Source organism: Bombus vancouverensis, chromosome 8, assembly GCF_051014615.1.
Source record: "Bombus vancouverensis nearcticus chromosome 8, iyBomVanc1_principal, whole genome shotgun sequence".
Taxonomy (NCBI): Eukaryota; Metazoa; Arthropoda; class Insecta; order Hymenoptera; family Apidae; genus Bombus; species Bombus vancouverensis.
The window spans coordinates 16,900,768-16,926,377 of NC_134918.1; the positions used below are offsets into that span (position 1 = coordinate 16,900,768).

Genomic DNA, 25,610 nt, shown 5'->3' on the forward strand with positions numbered 1-25,610 from the left:
CCTCGCGCGAGACAGCTCGTTTCCGGTATTCGGCCCGGATGACGTCTGGACCTGCTTGCGTTTGATTTAGTACGGTGTTCGGATGACAAAAGTCGATTGGCCGGCCGGGAAATTGACGTGGATCACGTTCCTGTTCAATCATAATCATTTCATCTTGTTAATCATTCCTGGCCACCATGTTGTTACGTCGAATTGTTTTAATATTAATCGTCTGCGGGAAATTGGTTTTGGTATGACGGCGTGGTATTCGGTTTTCCTTAATCGTTCGTATTAATCATGCGCGGAGGATTGGGATGATTTTCGGGTTTCGTTAAGTGAAATGAGAAATATCGTTACTCGCGATATTTGTAAGGAAGATTGGATTATTGGATAATAATATTGGCTTTTAAAATTGTGGAAATTTTCGAACGATAAAAAGCTTGTAATTTTCTCTATGATATTTTGTTAGAATTCGAGTTACTCTTAAAATATACTCTCTGTAGTTTCTTTAAGAATCCGTGGTAACTTGAATTTGTTGTCGATACAAGTAGATAACGCGATTTGAATTGTATCATGAAACTGTAGAACACGATGATGAATTGTATTAATATCTAAGATGGTAGAGGGTGAGTACGATTTTGAAGACATCAGCATGTGTATAGTATTAAAACAACATGATTCCACAGTATATTAGGTACTTGATTTCAATAGCGTAACAAAAGGTTTATTGGAATTCAAAATTTCTTTCGAAGAAAAATACTCGATCCGATAAAACGATTTTACAAGATATCTTCGAATTTTGACGTATTATTCATGGACCATTCTGACATCGCCGAATTGAAAATTCAAATTATACAATGAAAAGAAATTGATGAAGATTGATACCACTTTAAAATCTTGTTTGTCACGATATCGATTTCTGATCAAAATCTTTTCTCTGTGCGAGTACGGTGTATCAAGAAATCAATGACCGACCTCGTTATTAAGTGTGACCGTATGCACGACTGACAATCGTAATGACAGAAAAAACCTTAGACATGCATGGATATTGGAAACTGATCTTGTTGACCCGGGACGCGACGCCTGACGTTTGATTTAACTTAAGTCGTATAACGAAGCGCGCAGATCGCCGAAATTCCATTTACTTTAATTCCTTAATTCAGCTGCTCAATTTTTAAAAAGAAGCGTCTAGCCCTGCTGATTTAAACGGAACACTTTTAACTCGGTTCATTATTTTTCGATATTTTAAATTAATTTAACGATTGATTTACTTTTAAAAAATAATAAATTCTTTTAGTTTTGCTTAAATTTCGTCCGATGCATGTGCCTCTGACGATAATAATGGATTTTCAGTTTCGATGTTGCATCAATATATCAAAGATTTCAAATAGAGGTAAATCTTTTTTTTAATTTATTTCCAGTAAAAAGATTCATCTATATTTTTCGGATTCCAGTTTTCCGTGCCATGTAATACGAGACCGCGTTTCTCTCGTACAATTTTTATATAATTCCGCTAATATCAAAACCTCTTGTTGATCTTTGGTAAAATGATCGGATTACATTATACAAGTTAACGCGATTCCATTAAAAAGCTTAGGTATTCCAATATACAACAAACGAGCATAAATTTTTTAATGGAAATATATTTATAAACGAATCCAATTTTTCAAAACAATTGATTTTTCTCTCTTTATCTTCACGGTATACGCGCTTTCCTTATCAGCGGATTTTCATTTACTTCGATCATTACAGAATGTTATAAAGAGTAAAAATGAAATACGATAGCGAACTATTTCGCGAATTTTTTGTATCAAAATTTAAACAGTTGTTTAATAGAAAATTAAAATACGATACAGGAGATAAAACATACAGATACAAAACAAACAAATAATAAATTATTTATCAACGGTTTTCCCATTCAAAATTTTATATTTCAAACTTCTTTCATGTTCTCGAGTTGTCAATATATTTACATACGTGAACACAAGGTTATTTATGGAATAACCTAACGATTAACGAGGCTTGAAATTATCTCCAATTTCTAATTATCCAAGAAAGAACTGGCAAGAATCGCTTTATTTAAATAAATCTATCTCCTCGTAAAAGGAGGGAGAAAAAGCAAAAAAGAGAAAAAAAAAAACGAAAAATAGAAGCAACTTAGAATCCATGGCGGATTATTCCGTATTACTCGTCCCTTTCCGGCGGGATGTTCGATTATAAATATATCGGAGCACACGTTGACCGCGCGCCGGTGGTCTGATCAACGGCGCTGAACGGAAATACAATTATCGGCGAGATAAAACGGGGCGAAACGGTGACAGGGCTGGAAATCGGATGGCTGAAATATGCAACGCGGCCCAGGGTAATGGAGGAAGCGCGCCGCGGCAAACGGGGGAACGGGGCAGAATGCAGAAATCGGAATGTACCCCGCGGGATACTCGACGATGGAACGGATCGACTCGCTATTTAATTACGTATTTCGCGAAGTTACGTCAACGGCGACGCCGACGTTCCAACCCGAGCCGTCCCACCTCCAACCCCCCAGCCAACCCCTTTTTACTTCCACCCCCGCACCAGGGTATGCCGCTCTTTTCCATCGTACGCTGTTTATTCCTATGAATCTTTCAGCGCGCCGCTTTGGAATCTTGACAGCGATGCCGAGCTGGTTCGGGACTTTTCATTTTCGAGACTCGTCGTCCCAGCTCGAGCAACGACATTTTGAAATTAGCAACCGGCTGACCTCGATTTCTCTACGAGTTTTCTATATAAAGTGGTTCGCTAAAGTACCCGAACGCTTGTCACAGGATCTTTTTACGAATGTATCATTCGCATTATAAACGAAATTTTTTAAAAATTCCGAAGAGATGTGACAATCGCGTTTATAAATAGTAAAATTTGCAACAAATCGGGAAATGTATGTAGACGTTACAAGATATTTATCGCAAACGTACGCTTACAATCAGTGAAAAATTAGTACAACAGCATGAATAATAGTCTTAAACGTACAATTAGCGTTGAAGATACAGCTTCGTTAAATATCATGGTTTACCATCACAGTTGAGTGAACAATTGAGCGTTCAAATACTTTGATGATTTTTTCCAAGTGTATGCTTCCAAATATCTTGTAACTCGTAAAACCCAAAAAAGCCGAGGTACTACAGTGACGTACGAAACGAGAGAATTTAACGTATACAAATAGCCTGAGAACTGAGCACGTGATTCTATCGTTTACACGTACGTACGTATTAGGTAGTAGGGATCGGAGTAAACTAACGCGAAAAATGATCACTTACGCGTATTTATGTGTCATCGGTAAGATATATGTATTTTACATTCGAGATTGGACGATCATTAAACTTTGTTAGTTTCGTACGAACAAATTTGTTACGTCTTTCCAATATACCGTTCCGAAAAAAGTGAGCGATTTTCAGTAAATTCATTCCACCCACTCCTTTGCGTCCAAAGCGGTAATCTAACAAATACAAGCTCCCACGTACAACCTTTGCTCGACGTGCTGTAAAACAAAACAACGTCCCACCACCATGTCCATCCAGTTCCTACACTGTCCTCTCAAACGTTCCCGTTCGAATCCATTAAATCATCGGCCAGTTTCGTTAGACGGACTCTTGTAAACTTTCTTCGATACGAACCGATGAATCTCGCGGAGGGGTGAAGAAGTATCTTGGTCCGGGTGACCGGAATGGAACTATCAATTTTCAGGTTCGAACAACGCGACGAAAAGGAGAGATCGAAGGAAAAAGGGGAAGGGGTCAAAGGGCCACGGGGAAATTAATTGCAGCGCGCTCAATTTGGCATTGGTGTTTCGCGGCGGAGCAAAGCCACGAATCTCCGCTCTCTCGCCGGTGGTAGCTGGAGGGTAAAGGAGAGAGAGACTGTTCTCTCCGGCTTCTGAAAATGCAGGCTCGCTCGCAAGCAGGCGAGCGTGGCCGGGCCGCGACGAGGAAGAGAGATATCGGACGGACCGCATTCCCGAAAAGCATTCGGCGACGTTGGAGAGAGCGGCTCGATATTCGGGGTGCGGTTCCTAGGTCCGTAGGTCCTGGGTTTGCGTGAGCGTGGGAGTAAGGGAGCGCGATTCGAAGCGGAAAAGGGACGGACGCGGAAAAGGGAAGGAGGAGGTTGGAGCTGGAGGTGTAGGAGGTAGCGGAGGAGGTGGACGGAGGTGGAGGAGGAGGAGGAGGAGGCGGTTGGAGTAGTAGACGACGGGCTGGAAAGAGGACATGTGTGCGTGTGACTCAGCGCAACTGCAACTACGTGCGTGCTGGCGTGAAGGTGTGCGGGTACGTCCCTCGAATGTACGAGCACGTGTTCGGTCTTGCGTGTACGTGTGTCGTAACCGGTGGAAGAGGGTCGAAGAGGCGACGCGGGGCGACGCAGACAGAGAGAGGGGCAACGAGAAGGCCGTGAGTCAGAGACGAGGGAACGTAGAGAGTGGGTAAGGTTGCCGGTAGGTTGGTGGGTGGTGAGGCGGATTGCACGCGTTGTGCAGTGCGGTTAACGGCGTGTGCGTTGCGCCGACGGCCAACGACGCTGCTTTTCGAAAAGGGAAGAGCGAAAGAGGAGGAGGTGGAGGATGAGGTGGAAGGTGGAAGAGGCGGCGGAGGACGAGGAGGATGTGGCGGCAGAGAAGGTGGTGTGCCGAAGGGAGAGTAGGGGGGTTAGCAGCTCCGACGGTAGCTAGCAGAAGCATCAGCATCAGCGTCAGCAGCACGAATGACGAAAGCACGGAGGACGAAACTGGGCACGAAAGAGAGACGGAGAACGAGTAAGATAGGTAGGAAGGGAGTAGTCGAAGAGAAGAGAAGAGAGAAGGAAGGAAGGAAGGAAGGAAGGACGCGGGCGTCTCGGCGTTCTGGCAGACGAACGCATCGATCCCAGGCGGGTCAAGCACGGAATCTGTCTCCTTCTCTCTCTTTCTATTCCGCTACTTCTCTTACCTTTCCCTCTTTCTCTTTCTCTTTCTCTTTCTCCTTCTCTTTCTCTTGCCCCTTCTGAGCCTTCTCCCCGTCACTCTCTTTACCTCAACCCCCTTTTCCGCTCTTCTCGCCACCAAACTCTACCACCCGTCCACCACCCATCCGACCACCCTACAACCACCTTCTCCTCCCATGCTGCCACCCTTCACCCTTCTCCTCAGGCCGCCCTTCTCGCCGTTACTGCGCGCTCGCCCCCGCCAGACAAAGACAAATTACGCTGCATTTTCAGAGCCCCAAAGAGCCCCACCGCCCTCCACCTCTTTCTACCTGCCTCCTTCTCCGCCACCCTCGATCCTCGTCTTCCTCCTTCCTCGGAACTCACCTTCTACCACCCTCGCACCACTTTCGTCCCTGCCCAGACCATCCCGACCGCCACCCTCTCCGGTCTACGAGACTCTCCGCTATGTAGGGCATCAAACGGGTGCTCAACCCCTACGCACTCTAAAGGCGTCTTGCCTATCAACTGCGACGTGCTTCTTCCTCCTCGTTGTTTCCGCTTCTACGGCTGCCACCGATGATGCGCGCTGCGATACCACCCGCCAACCAGATACAACGCGCTGCTTTCCAGAGGCCAACGCGTTTAATGAGTCGCGTACGATGCTCCGTCCTCGAATGCCCGATATAACAGGCCAACAAGAAACTTTCTTGTCCCTTCTCCTGGCTCAATCGTAAGCCAGCTTTCGTTCCATTCTCCTTGCTAATGCCCTGTGTGTCTCTTTCCCTACTTCGTATTGTATTTTTCTTAACACGAGATGTTGACGTAGTGGAGGATTCGCGAGACGAGACACAGACGTTTGCATACCGATGTCGATCTTCCTATTAGCATAGTGGGAGTTTGATTATCCGTACTAGTCGTCGCACACGCTGTTCAGGAACTCGAACAGATTCGTTTTCATACGCGAACAGATCGTTCGTTATATGCTCAATCTTTCTTACAACAGTCGAGGATGTTCTTATAGCAGAGGTTTTACCGCATTTTTCTTTGATTCCCATTTTGTCTCTTTAACGCAATAGCTTTGAAAATAATTTGCGAGATACGTAACAACCGTCTCTATGTTGGCATTAATTTTGGTTTTAGCGTCATCTTTGTTTTATCGTATTACCATTGTTTGAAGAAGTTTGATTTTTAGAAAGATTTACGAGACAAGAGGCGTTCTATGTACTTGTAGAAATTAAATCGAAGGGGTGGGGATTGTCTTCGAGTGTTGGCACATTTACGGCCTCTCCTTTTGCATTTAGATATCACTGTGAAGCGATATTATCCTGCTCTGCCGAGTATTCTTTTTGTGTTTTCTAAAAACAGAGTTAACGAGATGTAATCTGCTACTCTACATATTCTATGTTTTCCTAAAAGTTTATGGAAATTCGGCTGGAAAAAGTGAATTTTTATCACTTCTATGTTACTTATATAGTTATGTAAACGCAATTTTAGATTATGATATTGTACTTTCTGAATCTGTATTCTATTTGTACTTTTGTAAAATAACTAAGCGATGGATCGAAGAGAATGGCAAATACAGGGTATGCTAAAAATTCTGATCATTAGTTCTCGCAATTGGAATAATGCGAATCGTGATAAAAAGAAAAAAAGATAATGAAATTGTTGATAAAATTGTTCGAATTTTTACTTAAATTGTGGTTGAGAGGGGTAAGACTGTTTCAAAAGAAAAATACGAAGACCTCTTAGCTCGTAAAAATTGTGCCGCCCTAAAACTCGGCGATTATATGAGACGTTGTCTCATGCATAATAAGTGAGTGAGAAATTAGGTATCTGAATATTAATAAAATAATAATTGAAGTACCTACAACACTAAATATTCATCGAAACGAAAGAGCCTACTGCAGAAGGAAGATACTAAAGGTGACTAACACCGAACAATTTATTTAAAAAATAATCTTACTTTTAAAAATATTGAAATATCTCGTACTCTGTCACGCTATCGAGCTAATACACAATTTCCGTTCTTGTACTACCTTCGTTCAGCTACATCATCCACTGAATATCTATCAGAGATGATTGCTTCATAAACAGAGAACCATTGTTTCGTTCGCTTCCGCGTGCTTCTCAGGGAATGTATCATTAAAGGGGAAAGCATTTTTGCCGCGAATTTAACGTGACGTGACGTCTTCCAGCGTGACATGGTAACGGCAGTATCAATATTGGTGATTCGAGCAGCTGCTCGTGCCTTACGCGTTCTCAGAGCATCTTACTCACGAAGGACTCCTCCTTAGGTCAGTGGAATTGCCGATAATGCAGGGTAGTTGTACCGGGGACGTCAATGGGGGATGAGAGCGCTCTAAGAGCATCTCGTCCAGGAGAAACGATGCACTAACCGCTTTCTCCTTAGGTCATCGCTACTGACGATGACACGTGAATACGTTAGGTCGATGACGACGGCCAGGGGTTGAGTATAATAGCTAAGTAACCGACCTGCGATCGGTTCTCGGCAGTACAATAGAATTTCGAATTTATTACGAAAGCAGATGAATATGTAAAAATGATATTAACTTATCTGTGTATCTTTTATGTTATGTTTTTCATCGTTTTGTTTAACAAGTATCAAATGTACGTAAAATTTAATAAATTAATCAGTTGTATTATGTTTGATAATTTTCAAAGTTTGCAAATTATATTTCATATTAATTTCCTTCTTTTGTAAAATGTTCAATTACATTGTACAATTTATGTAAGTTACATTGTATTCTATTTTTTTAATATCGTGATCGTGAAGAGGAATTTCAAATATCTGCTTAATATTTCTTCTATTGCATGGATTTATACGGTATTGTTTTGTTGCTATCGGAAGAATTAATTTTTTCTCAAAATACCTATGGTAAATTCTAAAAAATTCATAGCGTTATAAAATTTCACAGTCCGCGAAAAGAGAGAATAAAAAATTTGTACGATCGAATAAGTTTCATCGCTAACATAAAATTTCATACCTTTTCATTTTGAATGCGCGGTAAAGTGATTTCATAAAGTTAGGCAACTACTCTGATATTGTCCTCTTTCCGTGTTAGATACACCCTCTTATAAGTAACATCTTTTAATTTCTGACACTCACAAACTATTTAAAACATCTTCAAACAGAACGAACTTTATCCAAAAAATGAGTTTACTTAGAAATATAAATAAAAACGCAATAAAAGCACATGTACATATTTTTACTAATTTAAAAAAAAAGTCGATTAAAAAATTTGACATATGTTCTGCAGAATAATTCAGTATACCCACATATACGTATATATGTAACTAACATATCTCAAATACAATCTTCCTATTCAATATAATATTTTATACTAGATAAGATCTATTGAACATTACATGCAAGTATAATTAATGATAATCCGTACTCCATGTGGCTATTAAAATTAAAAAAAAACTTGAGGAACATAAGTCTACCGAAAATACAGGCACTTTTCTGGAAGGAGCGCCTGACACGAAACTTTACACTTCGCGCATGCTAATAACACTTAAAGAGCCAGTCACCTGGCCATTAAGAAAGTTGGATAGTCCCCGGGTGGTAGTAAGAGCACGTCGTGTTCGTGGCAGAAAAATGTCAACAATGGAAGTCCAGGAAAAGCGGGTCGAAGTGCGTTAATTAAACATTCCTGACGATGCAAGACGAGGGGTTGAAAGTCGGCTGGCTTGTGTTAAACCGCGAAAGATGGATGTAAACCACTTTCAAGTCCACCAGCCGCTTCACGACCCTCGCGAACAACGGAGTTTTAATACCGCAACTGGGTGTGCACGATACACTCCGAAAGAAATCGTGTCTCGCCGTATCCCATTGTTTCTTTGTCTGGTCGTAGATAAACTGTGAATCCACGATCAAACGTCAATGATCTCTAGAGTCTCTAGAATTTAGCGTGGTACTATTTTGTTAATATTTACGGATATATGCGTGTTATTAAATTTTTCAAGGCGTAGAAATAAAAATATCTTAGGAGACACATTTTGCGAATAGATATATTTTAAAAATATATTTCATAATTTCTCTTACAAATTTCTATATTATCTTCTTTCGTACAAAAGTACTCGAAAATCGAATTTTATTAATACGATCACTGAAATTAGTATAATATATTTACAGACACGTATGTGTCTATTATAAAAACGAACATATTTTACAATTTCTTTCATTAAAATTTCCCTGTTATTTTTATTCCGTATAGAAACATTCGAAAGTGGAAATGAAAAAAATTCATGTCAACTTTATACCGATAACACGTTCGATGAAACAACAAAATTATCAAGGACGGGCTCGTGTAACGCATCTGCTCATTAAGAAATTCCTTGAAAAGTTCTCAAGCACTCATGCGCGGGAAATATAGTAGTAGCGGACGTTAAGGCACAGACGCTTGACTCGAGATGGGTGCCAGCCTTACCCTGCGACTGTCTTTAAGAGTTTCAAGGTAAACGATAGTTAGTAAACAATGTTTACGACGTTTTATAAAGTTACTAATCTCGTTACGCGTCATTATACATCACACCAACGCTACGCGTCTAGACGACCTAGGGCTACTCCGCGTCTCGATGTAGCGCCTCCCAACCTCTCTCTTTCCGCCCCTATTCTCCTTCTAATCGCATTGTCACCCAACGTAAACACGGTTATGGTATTAGAAGCGATATGTTTCGCAGCGGAAACGCGCCCGCGTCGTCTGAGCCGTACGCGGTTAATAATTTCGGAAAACGTTGGCATGTATAATGGCGTTAACCTTCGCCGACCGGAATGAAATATGCGACGCGACAAATAGAAGCGTTACGCTGCTCTGTTTTGATACCTCGTTACGCCATTGTGTCTACTCCGGTAAATTCGGCAAGACTCTATTTGTCTCACAATTTACAAGTATATACGGGACCGACCTGTTTGCGAACTTATGGCAACGTGGCTTTATTAATACAATAGCGCAAGTGAGGGAAGGGGAATTTTGTAGATTAACTATAGTTACTATATTATGTGGATATACGAAAATTAAAATATAGAATTGGTAATTAATACACCGCAGATTTTTATATAAATTTATATTTTTAAATATACGAATAAAAAAAATGGCACTTGAAGGAAGATTAGCTTCATTCGCTAAAAATGGAATGAGAATTTTAAATTGGCGATTTTACGTATTTCTGCAGATTTAAGTTGTACACTTTTCTGATTCGTTGATTGATCAAAATGATCGGAGTTCTTTCTAATATCAAGTACGTTAATATTCTACGATACGTTATAAAATAAATTATTATTTATATTTCGTAACATATACATAATATCTTTAATTTAAAATATTCAATATAATCGAATAAAATTCGTTAGAAGTTACTTCTGATGTTATAAATCGTAATTAAACATTCGAACGTCGCTCCTTAGGTTTTTACAACAATAAATAAGATAAATTAATCTAATTAATTCCCTCTCGATCTGCCTCTTACAAAGGAATTAATATTTTACAAAAGTAAAATTCGAGCATTGGTATTTTTCTTCCAACGATACCTCGAAATTCCACTATCGCTACTGCACGAGAAAGATCACGCGTCGAACATAAAACGATCTAGAAATGAAGGAAACATCTTACCGCGAGGGTTAATATCGATCCACCAAGAATGTACGGGGAGCGGTATCTATACGATTTATTTACATCGATGCAAACAAAATTTGAAGACCATCAATCCCGACGGTTCGGTAAATTATCGAGCTAATTGCGGAAATACCAGCAAGTTACTTGAAACCTAATTCCGTCGACGATAGAGGGATGGCCGTGAACGCGGGATTCCCAAACAAGTCGAAAGCCCTGGCATTTAAAAGCCGTGGTACCGTTGCCGGAATGGTAGAAAACATTAAGATTTTTTGGAATTGCCCTAGGTTGCGGAACGGCTGATGGGCAAATGGGTAAAAGGGGATCGCAAGGGGGACATCGAAGAGGAGGACGGCAGACGGGACGAAGTTCTGAGTGCGTGTAAGTGTGTCTGCACTGGTTGAGAAGGTTGTAGCGCGGGGTGGTTTGAGGGCCGAAGGACGGAGGCAGGAGGACGAGAAGCAGTAGGTGGATGAGGAGGAGGAGGAGGAGGAGGAGGAGGAGGAGGAGGAGAAGGAGGAGGAGGAAGAGTACGGCGGTAGGTAGCAGTGGGTGGCAAGCCGAGGGTGGTAAAGGAGTCAGAGGATGAGAAGTAGGAAGAGATGGAGGAGGGATCGGGAGTAGGAGGAGAAGGAGGAGGGCGGTTGGTTGAGACGCGGAGGTGCAGGCGAAGGAGAGAGAGTCCGTTGGGTTGGGTTGGTTTGCACCAGCACCACCAGCACCGACATGGCTCCAAGCGAAGGAGAGGATGGGGTAGGATGGCCGGGCCTCTGCTCGCTCGATAGAGGCGCGTCCCGTCGTCCCATGATTGGAAACCAAATCGCCGCACATCCATCCCCCTCCTCCTCCTCCTGCCTCCGACCCATCCTCTGCCTCAGCGATTCTCTTCCACCCCCGAGGACCCCCTGGCCACCGACTATCCACCCTTACTCTCAGTCCTCGCAACCCTATCCAGAGCTTACTCCCTGCAACTATCTCTCTCTTTCTGTCTCTCTCTTTATTTCCTATCTTTCTCTTTCCCTTTACATCCTCCCTTCCCTATCTCCCTCTTTTCTATATATCTGCTACACGCGCTCTTTCTCTCTCTTTATCACTCCCTTTCTCCATCTTCCTCTCGCGCCCTGCACAAACTAACTTCACCTTCCTCTCCGGCTACCTTCGCATCCACGTCCACCTCCACCACGTCCTAGCTCACCCTCCAGGGACGCTAATGTCGAGCTAAGTCCTTAAAACCCCTCAGCCGGAGGCCGGCGAGCCCGCAGACCGGAATGGCCTCCATAAGTAACCGGGTTTACACACCCCAAGACCCTATTTCTCACCGTGGAAAAACTGCAGTCAGCTCCGTTGCGAACGCCCCCCCGGTTCGCTACTCGAACCACCCTATAGCCCCGGTCTCGCCGATGCCGGATTGCAGATTCCGCCGGCGGGCCACGGTATCGACAGCCGCACCGAGACCGAACGACGCTCTCAAAGAAGATTAGGAAGATGAGCGCGGTGAAAAACGATGGAAATCTTTTCCGACGACTGCTTCGGCCGGTCCGGCCGTAGTCAGTTTTCGTTGGGCCACGGTTCAAACCGAACAGCGCAATGCGATCTTCGCGCGCCATTTGATTTCACATCGATCTCGATCGATAGACTCTCACCGGTCTCGCGTAGATTTGGAAGGATACTAGACATCGAAAATTTGAATTCCGTCGTATTTTTCATAGTTTCGTAGAAAAATCGTTTTTACGTAATTTGATGATTTAATACCTTTAGCGATTTAATCTGATGTATAACTTTTGGGATATGTTTTTAGGGTAAACACGATGTGGTGCCGAAGACGTATAAATTAGATATTTTTCAAAAATATACCAATGTAGAAAATAATTGTCGTATAAAGTCACGTATTGAAAATATTGAATAAAATTAAGAAATAGTTACGAGGAATTATTTGCACAATTATTTACGTTGCTTCAAATTCCTTACGTCGATTTAAAGTTTGTTTTACGTACAATGTATGCTACAACGTAAACCAGTTTTCCACCGAATCTTATTTTATATTATTTCCAGATTTTTAAATACGAAGAAATCAAATTTTTTTTAAATTGTAATAAAGAACAATTACAATTGGTACGTAAATGCTCAATTACCAAAAAAAAAAAAATAATATTGACGATTAATTAGATAACCGGAGCATCGCTAAATGCAATCAAAATGGAGAATCAGATAAGGAGATATAAGTCGTGTCGCTGTGTGGGAAGATTTTCGAACGATATCGAGGGTGCAAGTACTACTGTCCTACCTCACGACGAAACTTTCCTTTAGTGACGCTGCTACTTTCACTTTTGCTCGTAATGTTTATGCAGAACACCGAAGAAACTTTCTTGAGGTGCAAGTGTACCGGTAACTGCAACGGTGAACGTGGCGCGCGGGGGATGAAAGGGGCGCAAGAGGGGTGCACCGCGAGTATACACAGCGACGGAAGAAAGTTTGAATCGAATATCCGTAAAAGAGGTATTAAATCGATAAGTTTGTCGGGAGTCTTGTCACTTTTGATCCACGTCGATTCTCATTTTTAACGTTTAATTAGTGGCGAGTGATTTAGATCGACGTAATGATATGATAATGATCGATGATCTATGCAAAAGCATAACTCTTTTTCTGTACTTTCTTCTTTCGTTTCTTCCAACATTTTTTGCTTTTAGAGTGCTTTTTCCTCAAGACTCTTGTTGAATTATTTAAATAAAAGAATAAAAACATTTTTACCATTTTATAAAATGTTATAGAAATATCGTAGTTTATTATATGTTTATATCGACAAATCGAAGACTCGCAATTGAAATATGTTATAACAAACATTGTGTTATAAATAACAATTCGCACCTATTGATTAACAGTACATCGTAAGTAATATTTCGTGTTTATTAAAATGTTTTTAGAAACGAAACAACGAGCAACATCGACAAGCATACAGCAAGGAAAAGATATACTGGCATCGCTTCTGAAAAAATGAAGCAACGTCGAATAAAAAAATCATACCTTCTGTACCATTTTGTAATGCGCAAATTACGTTATCGTTCGAAGGAAATATCATTGATCTAAATAAAAACTTGATCTCGATGAAACGTAAAATAAATATAGGCGACTTCGAATTAATCAGCCATGGATTTTATCGAAAATTAGAAAATTCCGAAAAATGTCCCTCTCGATACGTTCTATTTTCGCCATAATTCCATAATTCATCTATAAAACGAACCAATCCTTAAAATCCATATCCATAAAGAACACGTCCAATCCAATGAAAACCAAAGGAAGCAAAAAGGAAAGATTAAACCCGAAAAGAGTTGAAACGCGCGCGACGTACGTATTCGAGAGTGAACAGGCCACATCAGAGGATGGAGAGCGGTTTAATATAGCCGGTTTCTAAGCAGCCATTAAAATGCTCAGAGACGTGTACGAGGCCAGTATTACCGCGCGTCCGTCCCGTCTGATCATACCTTTGAATCCGGAGGACGACGACGACGACTGCGATGACGGGCCGGGGAGAGAGGGCTTTATACCCGAAAGGGAGATCCGTCGAAATCGTGCGGCAGCGTGAAACGCTGCTCTCCTTAAAGGTACCTACAAGCGATACCAATATGTCCGTCGTCGCGTCGTTAGTGACGTTACTGGATGAGCAAGCACGGAGAGAGAGCCCGGAGGCGTTGAATGCCCAGAGGCCCGTAGGATATGAGACTCTGTTGGCCGCAGGATCCTCCGCAAGAGCCAGAGGAACCAACTCGATGGAACGTTCCTCTACCTTCGGCAAAGTGTATTGACGGCTAGAGCGACGTTCCAGCTTACGCTAAGCGGCTGTCCTCTCTACCATTTACGCCATCCCTCTTTCTCTCTCTGTACAGGGTGTACGGAAAATGACGATACAGTTCGAAAAGGGACGATTCTTTGTAGAGAAATATAAGACATAAGCGAGAGATACAAGTATTCGTACGGTTGCGGCGTAGAAACAAAAAGAGATTTAATTTTCGTTTAATTTTTGAGAAATATTACACCGTATTTCGTATCTGACAATGTTCTCATCTCGTCTCTAGCGATTCGCATCGTTGAATTTAACAATGTGAAATTCTAAAAGACATGGTGAAACGTCAATAATAATTATTCGCGCTGTGTATCATTTTTGTTTCTAAATATATGTTTCCGGCAAACACGTATCTTGTCATTTTTATACGCATTTTCCAATTTCCTTCAAATTTGGCCAATATAATCGTTCCAGTCGTGCCTCGCTACAATGGGCGAAATTTCAATTGGACGAACGAAATATTTGACACGATACAATGTGGGCTCTTCTGTATTAAGCGTGCGAATACTCCCTAGAGGCGATGTACCTTTCTCGATTTTCTCGAAAACGAGAATTCGTATCAAAAATTGTCATTCTCCTTTTCCGACTTACTTCATCACCCCCTTCCGAGTCGTACCACGATTTACCGTACACCCTGTATGTCTTCTATCCTCCTCCTTTTCTTCATCTATCTATCTGGCTGTCTTTGTCTCGCTCGATCGCACGAGTGTGTACTCGAATCTTAGAACGTTGGATGCGTGGTCCATGCATGTGTTTGGGTACGTGGGTGCACGCTATTCCAGAGACACGTACACATACAGAGGGACGTGGAACGAGCACGTAGCGAAGATTCACGTATACCTACACACCTATAGGATCGTGGACGAGCGCGTGCATCCGTCTCGTAGGTCTCATAGGTCGAACCTCCTAGGTTCGTGCTGGAATTACGTCACGCTGCGCCGTGGAGGATAGGGCACGGCAAAGTGGAGATAGGACGGGTCAAGACGCTCCTATCGCCTCGGATGGCTTCGAAAGGGTTAAAGCGCTGTCGTGACCTCCTTCTTCCCCGTGCTCGTTCGACGAACTTGCGCGAGAGCAGAAACTTCTTCACCCGACCGGCCGGATTTTCTTCGAACTGACATGACGCGACGCGGGCCTTTGGGAACCGACCACGGTTCCTCTGCTTCCCTCGGCCCCGCTTGCCCTTAAAGAGATAACAGCGACGACACAGTGGCTTTTGTTTTACGGCAGATTACTGCAATCGCGCGTCTCAGTTGTGTAATGGTATTCTTCTTGGAGGTGGGAGTAGACGACGGTGGGTAAATCGACGATTGGATCTGCTGATGCGATCAACTTGGTGAAAAATGAACCGACTGTTGAGAATTAGCGAATACGTCACTAGCGAAATTTATACTCGAGTAGTATAGAGAGACGTGCTGTGCGACGTGTGTAATCGAAAGTCGAAATTCATCTAAGAAAATACTTTAACGAATACGTTGATCAAAGGGACTTACCACGATATATTTTGTATTTGTCATATTTTTATTCTCTTCAATTGCTCTCAAAGTAACTTTGCTCGTATTCTTTGTCGTTCATCTAGAGTATTGTATCGTTTCTCTAAAACATCGGTTTCTATTTCTTTACGAGTCAATTAATCCTTAACAAATCAATCGCATGCGCATTGCTTAGACTATCGATAAGAAAAGAACATATAGAGCGTTACATTTTTTTACCATCTACCCCATACGCGTAATGATTAGAATGCTTTGAAAATGATAAGAGTATTCTATGTTATTCATAAACGTAATTATAAATAATATAAATAACTCAACTACAAATGATAAAACGTAATTATAATTTAATAATATAAATAATTGTAATAATTCGCAGAGGTGTCTCTAAATTTATGTACAGGAATTTTCTCCTCTGTCCAGTTCTTTACGATTTTTATTGAATCGACGCAGTCTCCATTCAGGTTGCTGTTTCGTACAAGATGTAATGATAAGCTTAACAGAATTAATTTTGTTACACGCGACGCACGTTGCTGGACGTTCCCTAATTATAAGATATGAATGCGTGTAGTTACTCTTGAATGCTCGTGAATTGCTACTCTCACTTGCCAATGCGTATATTACCGTTGCTAGGAAAATTTAGCGTTTTCTATCGGGTAATGTAATATATTACAGTATAAATATTCTCTTGTTTCACTTATTCAAAGTCGTGCATTTTGCCAAGTACTTAGACACGAGTAAAGCAAAGTTTCCAGTCGGACGATGACTAATTATTAACGTCTGTTAGAAAATTAATAAAAAGAAATTGCGCGTATTTTCTTCAAATCTGTCCGATATAGCGTACAATTTATGATATCGGCTATAAGCTGTCATAGAGTTAGGATTAAAATACCGGACATTAAATTAAATTATCAAGAGTTCAGATCAAGTTAACAAATTTTATGGTACGATATTTCAATTTGTAAAATGACGTAACTAAAATGATTCGAGATCATACTAGATAGATAAGTAGATTGAGAGCAAGTTTTATTTTAATCTAAAACATAAGACGTAGAAACATAAAAATTTATTGAACTATAGCCACGTAAAAACGGTACACTTCTACGTACCAGAACACAATCCAAAAACCGACGATTAAATCGTACAATAGAAAGCATGCCAAAATTGACCCACAAAGCGTGTCGTAAATTATCTCGCCCTAATTTCATCCCCGAATATGCATTCACTCGGACGCAGCGAAACACTTGCCAACGAAACCTCATTCCCGAAAAACGAGCCCCACCCCGGAGCCAGCGGAGAAGCAACAAAAATCATCGCGGTTTCGATGTCCTCGATTCGAAACAAGCACGCAAGTTCGAACGCAGAGCAGGGGAGAGAGAGAGAAAGAGGGAGAGAGAGAGAGAGAGAGAGAGAGAGAGTCGACTCGAGTCCACGGCGATCGATCGAATTCGGTTTCGCGGCGAGCCGGCTTTGCCGAAAGAAACTAACGTAACGAAGCGATTACCATTTCGACGCGACGAATCCATCCAACGATTTTCGCCCGAATATCCCAGGCTCGAAGCTCGCGCAAGGCGAAAGGTCAGCGCGTGTCAGTGAAACGAAGTTCGCGTTCGTGCCGTTTCCATTAATGGCGACAGACGCGCGCGGCCACCTTAGTGAGGAAGCCACGCACACAACGTGCCCAACTAACTAACTAACGAGCGAACGAATGCGATTCGAGCCAATGCAATTCCAACGAATACAAACGAACGAGCCGACGAGAAGAAAAAGAGAAAGAGAAAGAACGCACAAAGGTCGCAGGAACGTTCGTTGCTTGTCTTCCCCCGCAATGACTAATGAGACGGTGATGGTTAAAGGGAAATACGCCTGAATTGTACTATTCAATTTATTTGAATTGCGAGTGACAAACGGCGACGTATGGCAAAAGTTCGTTTGAAGTTTCGTGTATCGGTCAACGGTAATTATAATAAATATGTTATAATTACGATGGTATTATATTCGTATAATATCAGGTTCAAATTTTCCACAGATGCATTCAAAATCCGTCGCTTATTCGTGTCTTTCAAAATTTCATCAATAATATTAGTTTAATTAAATGCAAAAGGGTCCTGGGACACTTTTACGCACGATACCGCGATAGATCGAAATATATCACGCCATAATATCTAATTTTTGTAAAATGCATCTTATTTGTGAAGTTTTTAATGGTTTCTAGTTAGCTCACTTTTCCGTTTGTCTCTCCGTCTACGTGGAATTTTGTAAATGAAACTTTTACCCACTTCACCATCAGCTAACTTTCAGCTGAACTTTGAGATACGTTGCTCGCTTCCGATGACAATAGAACGTAATTTCAAAAAATTGATAACTAACATAAAATCCTGACGCGATCGTATTGCAGTAGTTTAGTTGCAATCTTAGCGCTTTCAAAGACTCTCTATTTGATCAAATAGATCTCAAATTCATGATTTCAGTCAAATATTCTTCCAGTTCTACCTCGCAATCATTAGAGAATTGTCTTCCTTGGCTTCGTTAGAAATTCTGCATCCAAAAAGTTCATCCAAGAGAACGGAAGAGCCGTTAGCCGAACGGAGGATACATCGCGAGGTTCTTGCAATTAAATCGTTTTTATTTTCAGTAATACGAGTTCGACGATCGAGTGATACTCTATTACATACTTACCGCATATATATACTCAACGTATACAGGTTCCCTGTATATTACTGTTACACTCAATTACATAATGATACCTAACAATGAAAATTATTTTCTTCCTTTTAGTATTTTTTAAAATAAAAACCATTAAGAAATTGTTTTCAATTTATACTCTTTTTCTGTCAATGTGATCTAAATCATTCGCATCGTCGAAAATATCTCTAGTCCGTGAAACTTATTGTATTTCAATCGTTCGAAAAGATTTAGCAAAATCTGGGTCACCGATGAGAACCGTGACAGTTAACGTGACAACTGGTATACTAACAACGTAGCCCCCTGGTTCTCGATGGCGAAGAGGATTACAAAGCGGAAGGAGGGTTACGAATCAGAGGGGCTGGGCCGCGGTAAAAGTGTGTCTCTGTGACACGAGGGCTGACGTTTTGTTGCTGTTCCCCTCGATACCCTTCCCACCTCGTGCTCGCCCTCCACGTGGCCCCACTTTCAACCCGCCCAACGTCACTCAGACGTGAGGCAGGTTAGGGTTGTCTGGTAGGGCGGTAGGACGAGTCAGCCGATGTGTAAGGGGGTTTTACGACCCTCGACTCGTCGGCCTGTGGATGGGGTTTCCCTTCGTTCCCCTCGGTCCACAGCTGTCTACGTTCTACCCCTTCGTATCTATCCCCTTGTAGGTCGACACAACGGGCTCCATTGGGGTAGGTCATGCTGGCCCCATTATTATATTACACGAGGAATGGAGCGACCCTGAGCAACTCCTTAGCATGGTTATGGCCGACGGCGGTGGCAAGATTTTTTCCTTCTTTCCGCCTACTCTGCGATTTCGTGAAGTTTGCGTTTGAGAGGAGAAGAGTCGGAAGTTTTCCAGGAAGTCCGGTAATGCGGTTATTGTTGAACGAATGGTGAAGTTTGCGAAATGTAATTGGAGTTTTGGCTTAACGACGTTAACGTCTTTTGATGCCTTTAAGTAGAATTATTCCGTGATCAAGCGAACGCTAATGACTGTGTTTATGTTGAATTTATGTAGAATTCTATAGAATTAGATTCGTTAAGAGGATTTTTGTAGATAGGCGTTTCTGCCTTTGTTTGTGTTTATAGTATTTAAGAATTATGAAATAGGTTCTACAAAGATTTGTATAAAGGAGGATTAGTTGCACTTATTATTCAAAATTAACACAATTATGCTAAATGAATACAATCATTTTTTTAACGATTATTACAATTCTTGGAATATCGGTTCGTAGGCTCGATTACGTATGTAACAAAAATGTAATACAATTTTTCTTTCGTAGAATTGTTTTATTCCATTAGTGATTCCATTCTTCCATAAAATTCTCTATAATAACTCGTGTCACTATGATTATGTGGCATTTAAATTTATCAATGATGATCTTTTTACGTTAGAGAAAATTGTTTGGGTTTTTCTCTAATTTAATTATTCAGCAATTTAGTCGCTTTGTATTTCGTAGTTGTATTTCGTTTATTTTAAACCGACAGCTCTTTCGTGTTAATATTAGTAATTAAAAATAACCTATTAAAATGCTTAGTACAATATTTTTATTTCTCCATTCAATCAGGATTATTTAATCCTGTAGAGTAATAAATTTAAACGTACATGTATGTGTCAGTGTCCTTCAGAAGTTATAATATTAGGTTGTCCGGAAAGTGTCTTTCTTTCGCAAACATGTTTTTTACAACAGTGCACCTTCGTAGAAACGAGAAACCAAGTCTGTGAAATGTCGCGGTGTTTATCTCAACAGAAGAAAATCGATCGTACGTAATTCGACAAAATAATATAAAACGAAAAACGTTGTACGTCTACTATTTCCTCATAAAGCGAAAGAAACTTTTCGGACAACCTAATAAGTAAGTAGTAAATGAATAATGCAAAAAGTACAGACAATTTTCTTTGGAAAGCTATTTTAACCGGACGATTTACACTGTCCTCCGCTAATCTCTCGCTAAAACTCTATTAAGTTCCCTTAAAAGCTGTCGTTGAAAAAACTCTTTCCAAAGGCTCGTTCAGAAACTCTGCAACTAGACTCTTTTCCTAAACTCCAGCCAAAGATTCTTTTTCTATGATGTATCTATAAGTAGGTACTATAATCCGCGAACACGTTATACAGATTCATATCTGTAACATAGTTATATATTTTTAGATGTATGCACAAATTCGATTTTGCTTATAGCGGTTAATCAACGATAAATTTATAATGACCTATTTTTTTCGTACAACTTCGATTCTCCTGTAGAATAAAATTTTCTTTGCATGTAAAAATAAATTTACATATTAGCTGCTACTTATTCCTTTCGTGACGGAAATTTCTTGCTTTTGTTTCTTAATTTCTTAGATTCTAATCACAAACTATACATTTGTTTCTTCATGTATTGTATTCATACATTTTTTCCATATATTGCTAATAATGGATCTAATTAATAACAGATTTCTTGCAAGAAATCCTTTTAGTTATCTCTTTCGCATGTTCACTACGTTTTCTTTGTTTATACTCTATCGATGGAGCCATTTTAACTTTTTATTAAATGTACACAAATTCATTCAATTACAAGCGAAATGTCACGAGCTGTGAAATCAAGTAACGCCAAGAAAAAGCATTTATTCGCGAAATAATTCTCAACGTTTCAAAATTCTTTTCTAGACGCCTCGAAAAACGTTATTCGTTGCTTATAATAAAGGAACAATCTTGTCTTCGTATCTACATTACATTTTTAACTACTACTCTACTACAGGACGTTCTAATTTCCAAAAAAAAGACCTAAAGGTAGTGAAACGAAATTTTGGTGCACGAAATATTCAAATTCCACTCTATATTCATAATATTATTTCCCAAATCGCTAATAGAAAATAAGAACACTAAAAGAAGACTCGACGATCCCTTCTACGTTTCCCGAGAAACTTCATTTACAAAGAACCGTCCTTTTCTCCGCGTATCTCCTTCTTTCTCGGTGTGACGCGTTCCACTTTAACGCCAAACAGGCTGAACTTCATCGAAGAAAAATCGCGCGCGGTAGAATCGATGAGGGCGGCGACTCGGTCGACCCTGTTTCTTTCAGCGGAATTTCATGAACGTCGGGCGAACGCTATCGAACGTGCCAATTCATGGCGTACGCCGGGAAAGAAGTGCAAAGATGTGCAGGAGAGACAACGACTGGAAAACTACGAAATAAATAAGGACAAAAGAAAGGAAACGCATAAGAAGACAAAGAGAATAGGAAAGGCAGAGAAAGAGCGAGGAGAGAAAATTTTTCGGACGTCTTGCTCGACCTTTCACAGCTAAATTGCCGACGACGAGGGATAAAAGTTTGGCGTGGCGGGCAGAAAACTCTGACTGGTAACGAGACGTGGAACAACGAATTCCGATGCAGAGTGATACACGGTCCTGGCCCAACGCCAGGGTTTACGCTGCAAAATTGCACTTCCACCTCGGCCCTCCGCCACCACCGACCCTCTTTTTCACTCCCCGCCTCTCCTCCCTTTTCGTCTCTCGCTGTTTCGCCGTCTCCTCGATAATGCAACCTGCCGAGATTCCGCTTATCTACGACACCGATGCCTCGTAGGCCACTGTTCGCCACGGTTTCGACGCGGTTGCACGAAATTCGGGCATTATCTCGGCCCCCTTCCAACCCCCGACCAACCCTCTCGACCCTCGCTACACCACCGTCCGCAGCGAATATACGCGACGAAGATGGATCGTAATTTGAATGCAACCGCACGAGGCTCACTGATTTCGTTCAAGGACAAATTTCGCAACTTTTACGAGCTGAACTTCCCGACGATAAATTGCGGGTACTTTCGCGGAAATCGCTTTGGAATACGAGCCGTGTCGCGTTCTCAGCCGGATTAAACGAGGTTGGTGATTGGCCTCGTGCAAACGAAGAATTGTCAGTGGTTAAGGGAGGGAGGGGGTTATTATGTAATGTTAGGTGCAATTTCGGCATGAAATTGGCACTTTCAGAGGCACTGATGTCGTGATAGTTGGACGTCTTTGTGTAAGTCGTTGCGCTATTTACATTCTTATACGGATTTCTAACAGTGTGATAGTTTCTTACATTATTTTACAATATCAAAATTTAAAAAAATGTTTGTACAGCTCGCTTTAACAATTTCGTTATTGGTAATTTTAACATATCGATTCTGGTGTTTCAATTCGTTAGCACGTTGCAGAAATAGTTCATTCTTCGATTTTCTCTACGTTTTTCATGGAAATCTTAGGGACTGGAATAGCTGAGATTCGAATTCTTCTCAAAGTCTGAATTTAGTCTAACATTCAGTCGATAGAATTTTGATCAAGCCTGCCACCGTTCGCGGAACTCAATTTGCAAAGGAAGTTTCATCGTTGAGCAGAGAAAATCCAGTGTCAACTGCGAGATAATACTCAAATTCCTCTCGAAGATATTGTCGTCATTGGCCCAGAATTATGACACATCGTGCATGTGGTGGAAAGTTTTGTAATTTCCCTTCGTCGTTCTCCGTTACAAATGTGGCCCGACTATCTAAAGTCCTAACGGGGTTGCTGGAATTATTCTCAAACTTGCGTTACTATGTATTTAAACAGTACCAAAAATTCCTTTGGTATCTTCCTACACCATTGCATTACAAAATATTAAATACTCCTTCTTGCAAAATATTAATAAACAAAAAGATTAATAAACACTTCTTCAGTTAAAATATAAGCCTTTCATTCTCGTAAAAAATTAAATATACAGGGTGGTTGGTAACTGATGGTACAAGCGGAAAGGGAGTGATTCTACGCGAAAAAAGAAGTCGAAAATATAGAATAAAAATGTTTCGTTCGAGGCTTTGTTTTCGAGAAAATCGACTTTGAATTTTCGCTCGGTACACGTGCACTTTATCACGATGTCTCGATGGAAAAATTAAAAAAAAAAAGAAAATTAAAAAAAAATTTTTATTCTATATTTTCGACTTCTTTTTTCGCGTAGAATCACCCCCTTTCCGCTTGTACCACCAGTTACCAACCACCCTGTATAATACTAGAATTTCACTGAGTGCCACGTCTTACGTCTATTCCTGAGCAAATAAACAAAGATTTTTTAAATATATGTCGGAGATGTAGAGACATCGGTCCCCAATATTTTGGTCTAAACTATTTATTATAGCTGTACTTAAATAATAGAACTTAGAAGTAGTTGTTGCGATACGATCTGATTATGTTTGCCCGAGATTTGTGACAGTGGGCTTGGGCTCGAGGTGACACAACTGGTCGCCGAACGTAGTCACGGTCACGGTATGAACGTTTTTACTTAACAGTAAAAGTACCAATACACACGCTGTATTAACAAACAAGCCCCGGGCAGGAGCAATGACGGACGCGGGTCTGCCTAGTAACGGCGCCTGGAATTTTGTCGATATCCCCCGTCAATACGCAATTGACAAATGTGATTGTGTCAGTCTTTTATTCTTGTGATCACCTTGGAGAGTTTACACACAACGTCCTGTCAGTCAGTCGGAAAGATACCATGCGTCACAGCTAACGTCACTTTGAGTTTCAAAACATATTCAATTGTACAAAGAGTTTTCCCGTTGACCGTGGATTCGTTTGAGCCTAAGAACATTGTCTTTTTCTTTAGGAGTGTCTAATTACCACGTTAAATTGTTAAACCCTGTTAAATCAACACTTGTACATATAATTGTAAATATAAACCCCATTAAACAATTACGATGGCTTGTCCTAATGAAGATACGCAACGCGCCCCCGTGACTAATGTCAACCCGATAAACCCGACATACATATAACCTATGGGTAACACATAATCTTTGGGTTTAGGTAATTTCTAACAAAAACAAAATATATATACACAAACAAACCATAGAACTGTGACATTGTTCTTGTTAGATAGTATAATTTTATTAAATCAAACAACGATATTCTCATCCTAGCAAATAATTCGCTATCAAAGTTCATATTTGCAGATACTTCGCAAATATGAATTTTTCATCTACGCGTGTCGCTCTGCTGGTAAATTAATATTACGTAAGTGCGAAGGCAGATGACGTTATAGAAAATGAAATTATAAATAGTTACGCGCTATAACAGCAACGATATCGTATTAAGAAACCATCGGAAACATATCGACGAAAAACCAGGAAAGAGTACGAAAGAAAAATTTAACCGAAGCGACCAATGATCAAGAAGAATGCAAGATCGAGGAGTTTTGTGGTATTCTAAATAATTCAGGGCGCAGCTAGCCGTCAAAGACGGCGAACAAGAAAGAAAGTTCGCAACAGCGGCGTCTCCTGCGAAAAAGAAATGACAGACAGGAACGAAGCTGCGAACTGGTGCACCTGCGGAAAGAATAGCACGCAAAAGTAAAAGTTGCATGCGGCCACAGCGATGTGTTGCGCGCATTATCGATAGGGGGAAGGCGGAGTATAATGCTCCCGGCGCGGTCTAAGGCTTCCCCTTCGTTTCCAGCGAGTTCCAATGCAACTTCCAGCGTGTTGCAACAGAGAAGCCACCCCTCGTGTTTCCTCGGTAAACGCCATTTTAGAAATGGCAGCATCGTGCCAATTCGAAACGCATCGGCAATAATTAATGCGTTCGTTTTCTATGGAATTTTATTGCATCAAGCGATCATTTGGAATCGAAGCGAGCCCCTTTTTAAATGATACAAAATTGCCACTTTAGCTTTCTTCGTAGGATAATTGCTTCCAAGAAATGTTTGTAGGGGATTATTCGCGAAACGAAGTAAGACGTTTCAACCGTAAGGATATGATCGAGTTACGACTGTGAAACGTTAATGAATAGGCTGCAGATCTTTGTACGCTTAGGAGAAAATCGATGATGCGATCGAAAATGCACATATGTTTGTAATCTTACTTTATGCTTCCTTTTCTTTTTCTTTTTTCTTCTTTTTCTGAAAAATCATCTGAAACGACTTTGGCGAAAGGTAGAAACATTGTTTACCGTAATCGAAGATATTTGAATATCATGCGTTATAACGTGACGACGTAATATAACGATATAAATTACTCTTCCTTTGATACGTGTAAAATTTATTTGTACAAAGGGTGTTACTGGAAAAGCAACA

The 25,610-nt window shown here is 40.9% G+C and overlaps 2 long non-coding RNA genes across 3 annotated transcripts in view; one reads left to right on the top strand and one right to left on the bottom strand.

Annotated features, from left to right (window-relative positions):
• Positions 1–13,643, top strand: part of LOC117159640 (uncharacterized) — a 149,121-nt gene extending 135,478 nt beyond the window's left edge. The window contains exons 4-5 of one of the 2 annotated variants that reach the window (XR_013059026.1): positions 10,835–10,928; positions 13,469–13,643. This is a non-coding gene — a long non-coding RNA (uncharacterized LOC117159640). Of the gene's footprint in view, positions 1–10,834; positions 11,008–13,468 lie in introns of those variants that run through there. The other variant, XR_013059025.1, reaches the window with a different exon arrangement.
• The window catches only part of LOC143303052 (uncharacterized), a 260,835-nt gene that overhangs the window by 90,822 nt on the left and 144,403 nt on the right, over positions 1–25,610 (bottom strand). The gene's annotated exons all lie outside the window — the stretch shown is intronic.